The sequence below is a fragment of the Centropristis striata genome, chromosome 24 (assembly GCF_030273125.1).
Source record: "Centropristis striata isolate RG_2023a ecotype Rhode Island chromosome 24, C.striata_1.0, whole genome shotgun sequence".
In the NCBI taxonomy this organism is placed as follows: Eukaryota; Metazoa; Chordata; class Actinopteri; order Perciformes; family Serranidae; genus Centropristis; species Centropristis striata.
This window is the reverse complement of record NC_081540.1, coordinates 10,947,992-10,960,671: the sequence shown is the minus strand read 5'-3', so window position 1 is coordinate 10,960,671 and position 12,680 is coordinate 10,947,992. Positions and strand designations below refer to the sequence as shown.

At 40.7% G+C, this 12,680-nt stretch overlaps 1 protein-coding gene and 1 long non-coding RNA gene across 2 annotated transcripts in view; one reads left to right on the top strand and one right to left on the bottom strand.

The window, feature by feature from the left end:
* LOC131962948 (MAP7 domain-containing protein 2-like) overlaps positions 1-4,284 on the top strand; it is a 6,357-nt gene extending 2,073 nt beyond the window's left edge. The window contains exon 2 of the mRNA XM_059328064.1: positions 131-4,284. The gene's annotated coding sequence lies outside the window, so the exon portion shown is untranslated. The remainder of the gene's footprint in view (positions 1-130) is intronic.
* Positions 1-12,680, bottom strand: part of LOC131962949 (uncharacterized) — a 14,007-nt gene extending 1,327 nt beyond the window's left edge. Inside the window, exons 1-2 of the long non-coding RNA XR_009389978.1 lie at positions 12,379-12,680; positions 12,180-12,259 (exon numbers count right to left, since the gene is read on the bottom strand). This is a non-coding gene — a long non-coding RNA (uncharacterized LOC131962949). The remainder of the gene's footprint in view (positions 1-12,179; positions 12,260-12,378) is intronic.

Sequence of the window (12,680 nt, the reverse complement as noted above, 5' to 3'; positions counted from 1 at the left end):
AGGGCAAAGCCATGGAGAAGGGTAAACTACAGAGACAGGATAGGGTAAGGGTTGGGGAACAGGAAAGGAGGGTCTGCTATGTGATGGGGCTGCTCGAGACGTCAGCCACAGAGAAGCGGCAGCTATGGAGACAGGAAAGGAAAACCACCACAGAAATAGCTGTTATTACAAGATAGCAGAGCCAGAGGGTTTTTGGTGTTTCAGGAAGGAATTTGGTGGGTACGACCGACTGGGGATCAGGCTGAGTGGTGGCGGGACAGGCAGGTAGCATGTTAGTGGTCCGGGGGAAAGGCTGGAAGCTAGTAGACTGGTTGCTAGCAGGCCTGAGGTTTGTGGTTTTGGTTAAATATCTAAAAGAAATGCATATAAAAAAATAGAAGTTAAATACATAAAAAATAGATAAGTTAAATACATAAAAATAGAAAAGTTAAATATCTAAAAAATACATTAAAAAATAGAAAATTACATTTTTTTTAAAACATACATTAAAAAATGTACAGGCATCCTGTCTCTGTAGCTGCCCCTTCTCCGTGGCTTTGCCCTGGATCACAAACCTCCATGACATGGTGCCGCGAGCAGGCACAACCGACGGGATCAGGCTTAGTGTCAGTGGGACAGGCAGGTTGGTGGTCTGGGGTAAAAGCCATTGAGGGGCTAGCCATGTTTGACTTTGAAAGCTTCATCAACTGCCGGTTAGATCAGGTTAGGTTTAGTAAGGTTTCTGCCACGAGGTCTCATCTCCCAGGTCATCTTCTAGAGCGGTCCTGTCTCCGTAGCTGCCCCTTCTCCGTGGCTTTGCCCCAGACCACTAAAAGCCCACCTGCATGTCCTGATGCAGCTAGCTTGCTACCTGCCTGTCCCACTGACACTCAGCCCAATCCCCAGGCAGTAGTGCCCTGCTATCCTGTCAGCAACAGCTGTCTCAATGTTCGTTTTTCCTAGCCATCTTCCAAAAGAATCCCATCTCTATAGCGGACCCTCCTTTCCTGTTCCCCACCCCTTAACCTAACCAAGACCACAAACCTCAGGTCTGCTAGCAACCAGTCTACCTGCTTCCAGCCTCCCCCCCCTGACCAATAAAATGCTACCTGCCTGTCCCGCCATCACTCAGCCTGATCCCCAGTTGGTCGTGCCCACTTGCCGCACAATGACATGCAGGTTTGTGGTCCAGGGCAAAGCCATGGAGAAGGGGCAGCTATGGAGACAGGAAACAAAAATCACCACAGAGATAGCAGTGATTACAAGATAGCAGAGCAAGAGGGTTTTTGGTGTTTTAGCAAGGAATTTGGTGGGTACGACCGACTGGGGATCAGGCTGAGTGGTGGCGGGACAGGCAGGTAGCATGTTAGTGGTCCGGGGGAACGGCTGGAAGCTAGTAGACTGGTTGCTAGCAGGCCTGAGGTTTGTGGTTAAATGGTTAAATATCTAAATTAAAATACATCTAAAAAATCGAAAAGTTAGATATCTAAAAAAAAGTACATTTAAAAAATCGACAAGTTCAATATCTAAAAAAAATATACATATGAAATATAGAAAAGTTTAATATATAAATAAATAAAAAAAATAAATTTTAAAAAAGCAAAGGGGTCCCGTCTCAGTAGCTGCCCCTTCTCTGTGGCTTTGCCCCGGACCACTAATTCGCCTGTTACCTGCACCTGCCTGATATACCTGTATGTCCTGATGCGGCTAGCATGCTACCTGCCTTTCCAGCCACCACTCAGCCTGATCCCCAGTTGGTCGTGCCCGCTCTCCGCACAATGACATGCAGGTTTGTGATCCAGGGCAAAGCCATGGAGATGGGGAAGCTACTGAGACAGGAAAGGTTAAGGGTTGGGTAACAGGAAAGGAGGGTTCGCTATGTGATGGGACTGCTCGAGAAGTCAGCCAGGGAGAAGGGGCAGCTATGGGACTCTTTTGGAGGACGGCCAGGAAAAACGAACATGGAGACTTCTGTTGCTTACAGGTTAACAGAGCCAGAGGCTGGCAGTATTGGTCAAATTTTTTTGGGGGGTTTCAGGAAGGAAATCGCCGGGCACTACTGACTGGGAATGAAGCTGAGTGTCAGTGGGACAGGCAGGTAGAATGCTAGCCGCATCAGGACATGTAGGTGGCGTGTTAATGGTCGGAGGGAAAGGCTGGAAGCTAGTAGATCATTTTTTTTAGCATGCCTGAGGTTTGTTGTCTGGGTTAGGTTAAGGGTTGAGGAACAGGAAAGGAGGGTCCCCTATGGAGATGGGACTCTTTTGGTAGAAGGCGAGGCAAACAAACACAGAGACAGATGTTGCTTACAGTGGAATTTGGTGGGTACGACCAACTGTGGATCAGGCTGAGTGTAGGCAGAACAGGCAGGTAGCGCGCTATTTGGCTGAGGACATGCAGGTGGGGTGTTAGTGATCGGGGGGAAAGGCTGGAAGTGAGTAGACTGGTCCCTTGTCTGTCATGCCGCTAGCCACATCAGAACATGCAGGTGAAACAGGCAGGTGCAGGTAACAGGCGTGTTAGTGGTCTGGGGCAAAGCCACGGAGAAGGGGCAGCTACGGAGACAGGACCCTTTTGGAAGACGACCTGGGAGATGAGACCCTATGCAGGACAGCCAATGAGATGGGACTGCCAAAGATAGAGCTCCCCACTGGAAATGACCTGGGGACTAGACCCCTTAGAATGACCTGGGAGATGAGACCTGCTGCAGAAACCTTACCAAACCTAACCGATCTATCATGGGAAAGCGGCCACCAAACCAAACCACCAACAAACCACCTGCATGTCCTGATGCGGCCATAGACTGTATATAAATAATGGACGTAGTCACCGTGACGTCACCCATTGGTTTGTGGACTGCCCGTTGGAAGCCTCGAGTTCAGCGTTACACTCGTCGCCATCTTGCGTTGCCATCATGTTTCCGATACGCGGAGCAGATCATAATTGGACTGTGGAGGAGCGCGAGGGATCTGACGACACTGACTACATGCATCTCTACACCGGCAACCCGACTGAGAGAAGCCGCTGCTAATTCATGTTAGCATTAACTGGGATGTTAGTTTTGGCTAGCAAACAAAAACAAAATGTATCTTTCTTACCTCAGAAAACTGAGCAGCGACTCCTTGGAGTGTCTGTTAGTCCAACCAAACGCTGAACAAGACATTTTACTGAACAAAACGTTCAAATAAACTGTCATTAAGTGAAAATATAGTGTGAAAGGGTCAAAGTTATGAGACCAAACCGCTAAACGTCCTTCTATCTATATAACGTTATATATAACTTTATTGACACGTTGCCGTGGATACGCATTGCTCTGCTTCTCTCTTGGTGACGGCTCGCCTTGTCAGTGACCTGTCAATCAAAGCTAGAAACGCCCCAAATCATACGATTCTTTATCTTCTATTTTCTTCTAAATGGGGCCATTATTAGAACTATTGACATCAAATTGTCTTGAAGAAGATTTTTTACTAGCGATTGAGACCATAATGTTGTCCCTGAAAATTTTTTCTGAGGTAATAAATCAAGTGAGAAGTTTTGAAATTTATCGGTGAATTGCAGGCTTTATGCACTTCCTGGTGGCTTCCATGCTCAGGCACGGAGATTGCCGCCTGGATGCGGCTAGCATGCTACCTGCCTGTCCCGCCACCACTCAGCCTGATCTCCAGTTGGTCGTGCCCGCTCACCGCACAATAACATGCAGGTTTTTGGTCCAGGGCAAAGCCAGAGAGGAGATAGCCGCATCAGGACATGCAGGTGGACTGTGGGAGGAAGCCGGAGTAAACGGTACCCACAATTAAAATCATGTACCGTTGTACCATGTACCGGAGCATGTAAAATGTCTAGCCAGTCACCCTTTTCACTGTTTGTCGAGCATTCCCCTTTTTCAGCGGTTGAGATCATCCATCCTTGAGCCCATGCCGCTCTCACAATCATATAAAAAAACAACAAACAAACCAAACATTACCTCCTTATCGGAGCTAAAAAGTTAGTTGGATTTTCACCTAACCATCGATGTGGTTGGACGAAAGATTGTTCGAGCTTGAAATTGCAAAGCATCTTGATTCAACCTGAGAAAGACTAGCCCCCTGTTTTGGTTTTTTTTAAAGACCTAATAGCCTTTTAGTATATGTTTGAACAGATTAAATGTTTTTGACATTTCTACATTGAAACTTTTTTTTCTCAACTGTGACTCATGTGTGTCCTTTTGAGTCTGGCAAACAAGTGAAGCAGAATTAGGCTGATGTTAGGCCGAGCCCTCGATACTCATGTTTATGATACATAATAAAACTGGCTTGGTGCAAAGTACTGAGAAGAAATATGTGTTTTTGCCTTGACATGATTGAGCTTTGCTTTTGAAAACCTGTATGCACTCAGAGCTTTTGAAAGAGTTCCCGCACTACCTACCAATATGGTTTCTCCGATACAGTGTTATAGAAGCATCCTTTAGAAAAATAATAGGTCATCTTAAGTAATGATTTGTGATCGGCTCAGCTCAGAGAGGCAGAAAGTGAAATGGCCTGATCAAGGTTGGGAGAACAGTGAATAGAAAAAAATGACAAATAACCAACTGCAATATGATGAAAACTAAATTCAGAGGGGGAAAATGTAGCTCTTCATAATGTCTGTGAACGCTTCACCGAACACATTAATGTACAGGCATCTTACAAATGTTAACATATGCTGTTTACAATCATTCTCGCCCCTTTAATTACACATATATGCCTTTATGCAGATTTCATTTTCTTTACCAATCATTTTTAGGAAAAAAAAAGGCTTTTTTCCTAAACAACCTCTCAGGTGCTTCATACTTAAAAGATAAAAGATTTCTCCCCAAACAACTCCACCCCCACAATGCCTTTAATTAAATGGGAGCTTGTACATCATTGTGTGTTAGCATTGTTCAGCTACCAATCAATTAACTGCAAGTACCTCAGTCTGTCTCAGCCTTTTATCATGTAGTGTCTCTCTAATTGACTGAAAGTCCTAACTCTGCTGTTAAAGTTCTGAATATAAGCAATACAGAGAGATACTCTTTAAAATTAAATGGATGTGTTCAGTGAAAGCAAACACAGTGACAGGTTTCTACTGCCAATAGTGTAAAATGCAGCTAATGGAAATGTTTTTACAATTAATGAAACACGCCGGGTCAGATTATATATGCTGTAGAAATGCTGCTCTAAGTGCTTAATTTGAAAAGATTTATCATCCTCTGAAAGCTTCGGTTATGTCCACAGGCTTGTACTTTTGAGCATTTATCAAAGAACCCGATATGTTCTTACTTGGTTATTCATCAATTGTGATGATGATTCAACTTTGAGAGAGTTTGAAGATCAAGAGGTTTGCTGATTTTTATTTGAATGAGTAATCCAAACCCCTCTTGTGATGGAGTCTGTTCAAACATTTCTTTCTTTTTACTCTTGATTTATAATTATCCTCATTACAGTTTTCAAAAGGGAGAAATTGGTTATTCCAGTGCGAAGGCCCTAACAACCAGCGCCTGATGAAACTGCAGTGTTCGAAAGCAAAGCAGATCAGAAAATGACATCTCCCTATTCAGATTGACTGATTCCTGTCAAGGCTTGCGTGTGAAAGGCGCGCGCTCCGAGCGGCTGGTACAGAAGGCTAACCACACGTAGATAAGGCCGCGGCTGGCTGGTGACACGCCTGGCTTGGAAGGAAAAGCAAATCATTCAGGACAATCTATTCCCACCGCTGCCAGTCACTTCACTGCTGTCAATTCAATACAGACGGCTCGGGAGCAACACAGTGGCCTGTGAATACCATTTCCATATAATTATTTCTGCATAAATGACAGACCGCTTGCTGTTTCACCAACCTTTTGGACCACTTACTGGCAAACAGTTAAATAAATAAATGAATTTCGCAAGTAAATATATTGAAGGGGTGAGGAAAAGCTAATGGAATTGAGTGTCCTGCAAATGGGAAGCAGGAAGTGCTTTGTGGCTGTGGCCGTGTTCATTGTTGGATTGGATGACCCTCACTTGGAGGAGCATTCGTCAATGGTGGAGCATTTTTTCCTTTGTGGAGACAGAGGTAAAAGTCTGTGCAATCAACAAATGACACAAGTAAAAAAAAGAGGCTGCTTGTATAGGGGAAATGAATGAATACATACTAAAGTCACTTATGCACATGTTCTTTCTCCTCTATTCTCTGCTGTATACTACTTGTTTAGTTGTTATTCCTCTTCATCCCTGATAGGACACAAGGCTTTAATGTTCCCCCTACTGAGACCTATATTGAGCATAATTAAGTGCCTTGTCCCAGATCCATTTCCTTGAACATGTTGTTCGAATTCACTTTTAAAGTTATACCAACGGATATATCAACAAGTTCTCGAAAGTATCTCGTGCTCACGAGATACTTTCTTGTGAGCACGAGATACCAAAGTTTTTTTTTATTTTCACCATGTCCCTTTAGGGGCTCCGTACAACACGTGGTTGTAAAAAAAAAAAAAAAATTGTTTCTGTGGATTTATGTTGTAAAACCAGTGACCTTAGGTTTAGGGCAAAAAACTTCTGGTAAGGCGTTATAAAAGACACTTTAAACAGTATATAAATCAAATCAAATCAATCAAAAAATTTAAATTACTTTATTTATCCCCGAGGGGAAATTCAGTTGGTCTGAATGAGACAGCCTGATGGCTGTAGGAGCGAAGAATCTTTTGTATCTCTCCGTCCTGCACGGAGATAGAGGAGCCGTTCACTGCTGTTTTTTTTGGTCCAAATGTACGTAAATGCCAGATATGAAGTAGTTACAAGGGTCACGTGGTTGCCGCAATTTACGTAAAAAAGATGATTCACTTAACTTAGTTAAAAAAACGGAACTTAGGTTAAGAATGGTTTACTTTTGTTTTCACACGGGACGCGAAATCTGCTCTCCCAGGTGAAAGTCCGTTGCTTGTTTGACTTTGCTTGGCTGTCAATCACTGTTACGTCAGCAAGATGGCGGTGGCCGCATTACAGCGGATGGTGAAATACGTAAATATAGTTTGTTTTTTGCTGCCTGTACACACGACCTATACTGACTTTTGACAGGAGGACAGGCTGGGTATATATGTCCTCCATTCATTAGCCACATAGGTCATTTGTTCTTATCATAAAATACGACCCCTGGGTCTGTTTCCAATATGAGTGCCCTTACTGATGGCAGGAAATCAACATACATACCTAAGGGTCACAGAAAAAAATCCCCAAAAGTTGGGTTAGGTATCACTAAAGACAGGAAAAGTAAAATAAATGGACGTAATTATGAGAGGTGTTACAAAACACATACACTGCAAAAAAAGAAAAGTTGGGTGAACTCAAAATTTCAAGGCAACAAACTTCGATAAAATTTTAAGTTGGACAATTAAACTAAATATTTTAAGTTTTGTTTTTAAGTTTGCTCAACTCGGAATTTCTCTGGCACGTTTGTAACGCCGCTATGAAATGTCAGCTAATGTTGTGACCACAATTTTGAGTTAGTATTGATACGCTAATAGCTACTCCTGTAGCTGTAACAAGCAGCACCGCTAGCATCAGTTAGCCGCTAGCATCAGTTAGCCGTTAGCTTTCGCTAATGACCGATTTTCACAACAAAGAAATAAGAGTTATCAGAACTATTGACCCTTGTTGTGAACCCCGACTTAAAGATATAAGTAACAACAACTCACCAACTTGTTTTTGAGCAGACAACTGGCTTCCTTTGTTGTGCTAACTTACATTATTGCCCTAAATGTCAATAATTTATATTTCCAAGTTTTACCAACTTAAATCACTGTTTTAGGCCAAAAAATACAAGTTGGCTTTTTTGCAGTGTATGCTTTAGTCAAAGTCCTGTGTTTTTTTGACCCAGTGACCACCACTCCTGCTCACCAAAAGTGGAGCTTTTAGTATTTATACTCCATATCCCTATTTCCCTCTTTTTCACTCCAGAACATCACTTCTTGGTACCTTGGCATCCTTGACAATTACTACTGCCTGGGGTCACATGGGGTCATTTTTGGGGGAGGATAGTTTTGTTATATGTAGATAACCCACATAAATGTGAGGTGCAGCAGCAATGACTTTTAAATGCTGTAGAAATAATGATGGAATAAAATCAGAAGTGAGAAAGAAAGAAGTGATGCAATCTAGTATGGAGAGTAAGTCACATACACTCTCAGAAAAAGGGGTACAATACGAGTCCTTTTTTGTCCCCCGAGGTACAATCTACACTAATGTACCCCCTAGGGCCAATTATTGGACCTTAAGGTACCTATATGTACGTTTTCGAGGGCCAAAAAGGTAAACATGGGTACCCAAGTGGTAAAAGGTACAAATATGTACCCTTCCTTTTACATGCTGGGGTACAATAGACAATCTGTGTTAGGCTCTACAAATGACAGTAGCCTAAATATTAATTTTTGTTTAAATAATTATTTAGTCTTTCTTCAGCAGTAGGTTGGTTCTACTTTTTTAATTTTAAACAATTTTACATTGTTTAGTTAAATGAAAATGAAATGTGAAAATTAAAAAAAAAACATTCTGATAAAGTGAAAACTTATTTGTCTTTTGTATAATGTAGATACACAAAAATATATAAAATTAAATACTGGTACAATACTGTACCCTATAAAGGCTAATTTTGTACCTTTTTTAAAGGTCCATTTTTGTACTTCAAAATAAGGGTACAAAAAAGTACCTTCTGAGGGTACTGCCCCACTGACAAGCCATTGTACCCTTAAAGGTACAATTCTGTACTCTATTTTCTGAGAGTGTACATACAGTAGTCACATACATAATCCTGATCTTCCTGACCAGTCGAATCAGCCAAGCTAATGTTTTATTTGCTCTGGCAGTCTTGTTTGGTCTCTCCCATTCAGGCAGAATTCTTACTGAACTGACCCTCGGCCGGCCCAATCACAATTGTTTATATAATACATTAAGTTACTGCGTTCTCTGCTTCACGCCTCAAATGTTTTCAGAAACACAATAGTGGGTATCGTCATAATAGTGACATGATACTGTCAAAACTGTGACATGACACAGTCATGAGCGTGTCATAAACATTATATCAGTGTCATAAACGTTTATGACTGCTGTCATTAAGTGTCATTCGGTTTTTGTCATGACAACTTGACATTAAATTTGTTTGGGATGTCCTTATTATGACAACTTGAAATTACTCAAAATGACATTACCAGAAAATTTCTTTGTCATGGCAACTTGACATTAACAAAATATGCATCTATTTTTGTGTTTATGTCAAGTTGCCATGACAAAGACATTTTGTGGTAATGTCACTTTGATTAATGTGAAGTTGTCATAATCAAGACAACCCAAAGAATGTCAACTTGTCATGACAAAAACCGAATGACACTTAATGACAGCAGTCATAAACGTTTATGACATTGACATAATGTTTATGACACGTTCATGACTGTGTCATGTCACAGTTATGACAGTATCATGTCACTATTATGACGATACCTTCAAGTAAAGTGTTACCCAATAGGGTACTCTTTAGCTGTAATTTGAGAAAGTTTAGGGCTTATTTGGGAATTAGTTTGGCCTATAGCACTGTAATTTCAATAAATACTATACTCAAGTAGTTGTGTTTCACAACCTTAACCACCATGTTTAATACTGTCACATTTAAAACAGCGATTGTGCGATTGATTTACAACATTAAATATCTTTCAGAAGACAAACTGCTGATGAGGATATGCTGACTTAAAATCACTTTCCCCAGTTTTTTGCTGAGTTGTTGGGCAGATTTTGCTTCCTTTTCTGATGTCGTCCGTCCTACTGTAACCATGGGATTCAATCCTGGACCGTTATGAAGATGTCCTTGCCATTGAAATTGGTGGCGTTTGATCTCCTATACATTTTTTTACACTTAGCCATCTTGTATAGATGTTTATTGCACATCTTCTTGAGGTATTCACTGTGTAGAAGGTATCGTTCTTTTTCATGTCACTCACTTGCATTCCAAACCATTCAACATTTTTTTTTATTGCTGTAAGTAAACACTTTGGCAGAAATATTGATTAAGTGATGTATAAGCCAGCTCTTATTCAAAGTAATAGGACTGCATGTACTGCTTTTCCAACACGAGTTTGAGCACTGTGATCAAACAGTTTCAATTCGCTTTTCAAACTCTCGTCCCCTCAACAAGACCAGTGACTTTTCCTGCAGACTCTCCCCCGCTGTGAAGTTAAAAGCATTTGCATTTCACAGCCACACTGGTGTGACGGCAGCTTTTATCGACCTAAATGCCCTTTTGAATTTCTTAACATATAATTTGAGTATAAAGCTTTCTTCACATCTGTCACTCATGTCCAATACTTGTACCAACATGGTCCTAAAACTTTAATTAAACTTCTGTTAGCAGGGATTTTTTTTTTGTCTTAAACACTTAATCAATCACCTGAGGAGACCTGTAGCCCACTCTACTAAAATAATTGTTGTCAAGAGAAAAGTACAAACAGGCTTACATGTACAAAGAGAGAAATAATTCATGCCATTATAAAGCAAGTGTACTAGAACTCCCAATAAATTGTATTAATAGTTATGCTGTTGTAAAGCGCTAAAGTAAATGTCAGACTGACACTGGTACACACTCTTTTGTTTCATGAAAGGGATAAAATGGCAGAAGACGTGTTTCCTTTTGTGACAGGATTTAATCATGCATTATAAATGATTGATTTTCTGTGCTGTGCTCATGTTGGCTCCACAGGTTTTTGTACCCAACCTCTACGGGTAATTATTACTCATTCCCCAGGCGCAACGTTTTAACCATCACAACCTCTTTTAATAGACATATTGATGTTTTTTCACCTCCCATTAAAAGTATCCCTTATGACTTCTTCACATTTAACCTATGAATTAGTATTATTTATATATAGATAGATATATTTATATGTAGTATATTTTCTTTAATGGATGTTTTGGGGGACTTTTATGATTTTGATACAGTAGAGTATTATGCCTTTCTGAATTATGGTCTTCTATGGCATGTGGGTGGCTGCAGGCTCACACCCACTTCCTATTTAATACCCCTTTTTTGACCAAGGCAGTTCTAGGGCCGGTTTGGAACCAGTGTCTTATCTTGAATCAATTCCTCAGTATTTGACTGCCAAAGAACCTGCTCTCGGCCAGGAAAACTGGTTCCAGATAAAAGTGGCTGGTCTTGAACCATGAACAACTTACGTCAGGGGCTGGGGGCGGGATTATCGTGACCAACAAGACCACAGAAAATGTGTATCATTCATCTTATCAGTGTTGCCAACTTAACGACTTCTCTAGCAACTATTTTTCGAAAAAAGCAACTAGTGACAAATATAGCGACTTTTTCTGGTGTTATTGGAGACTTGGAGAGTCGTTCTTACTTTTCTGAAAGGGCTGCGGGGGCTGGTTTAAAGTCAGTGTCTTGTAGCCTGCCTCAGCTAAAGACTGGGAGATTTTATTTTCAGTGCATTAATTACGTCGTGGATCAGAAAATCATAAGTCTAGATCGCTACAGGAGAAAGTGGTATTAGCAATATGCATTAAGTGACAGAAAAATAATTCACACGACCAACAGGTACGTTTTTGTGTTATTATATTGAATTGTTTTAAAGAAAATAAGATAATAAAATATATATATATATAATAAATAAAAAATTTAAATTTTCAGCACACACGAGATATCAACTACAGTTTTCCATAAACCCAGTTATGAATCAATCACAGCCTCTTGTTTTGGGTGGCTCGCCACAACCACTGAGGCTCCCTTCTACATTTGCAGAATGGGAGGAATCCCAGCAGAAGAAGAAAAAGTCTTTATGCAGAATTCAACCCAGGAATGCATACATAGGAAAGAAAAACCCGGCCTACAAGGGCCAAAATGTATATTACTGTAATATTAAAGTAAATAAAATATACTTTAAATGTAAATAAATGCATATAAACACATTTATACATGTAAATTGTTACATAGTTTCATAAAAATCATTTTAACTAATCTTTACTTTTATTTAAATGAACTGAACACATTTCTCAATATTAACATAAGACAAAATGTAAAATAGCTGAACATTTCTCTACATTCATCTCTTTTCTTTTCTTTTTCACAACACACAACACACATGAATTTATTGCCTCATTCATCTATGTTAACATTAGCAGATTCACACTTCAACTCCATTTACCGGACTTTTGTAAATAAAGTTTACTCACCAGAGGCTCAAGCATCATAAACACACACACACACTCCGGGCACAATGCAGAATACACGGCTCTCATCAGTCCAGGTTCCACTTTTTAAGAGACAGGGACACGGGAGTTCAGAAATGTGTAACCTCACAAATACAATTTAGCTTAGTACATGTGGCTAATAGCATGAGCTAGCGCCATGAATGCTAATAAACATACTCACATTCTCCTTCTGTAACAAAACACGGTCCGCTATCAACCAATGGCAAAAAGGGGAGTTTCGCTCTCTGCGCCGATGATAAAAAGTCACACAGACATTTGAATATCTGGCTTTTCCTCACTCAAAACAGTAATATCTGCAGGGAAGGGTTAGCATGCCATGCAGCTACCTTGACAACGGTCCGGCAGAGAGAAAGAAAAAAAACAGCAACACGACTGCACGTACACCATGACGGCGTCTGATTGGTTAAGCTACGTTACTATCACGTGAACTCCTCATGCCCCGGAATCTCGTACACTTTGAGA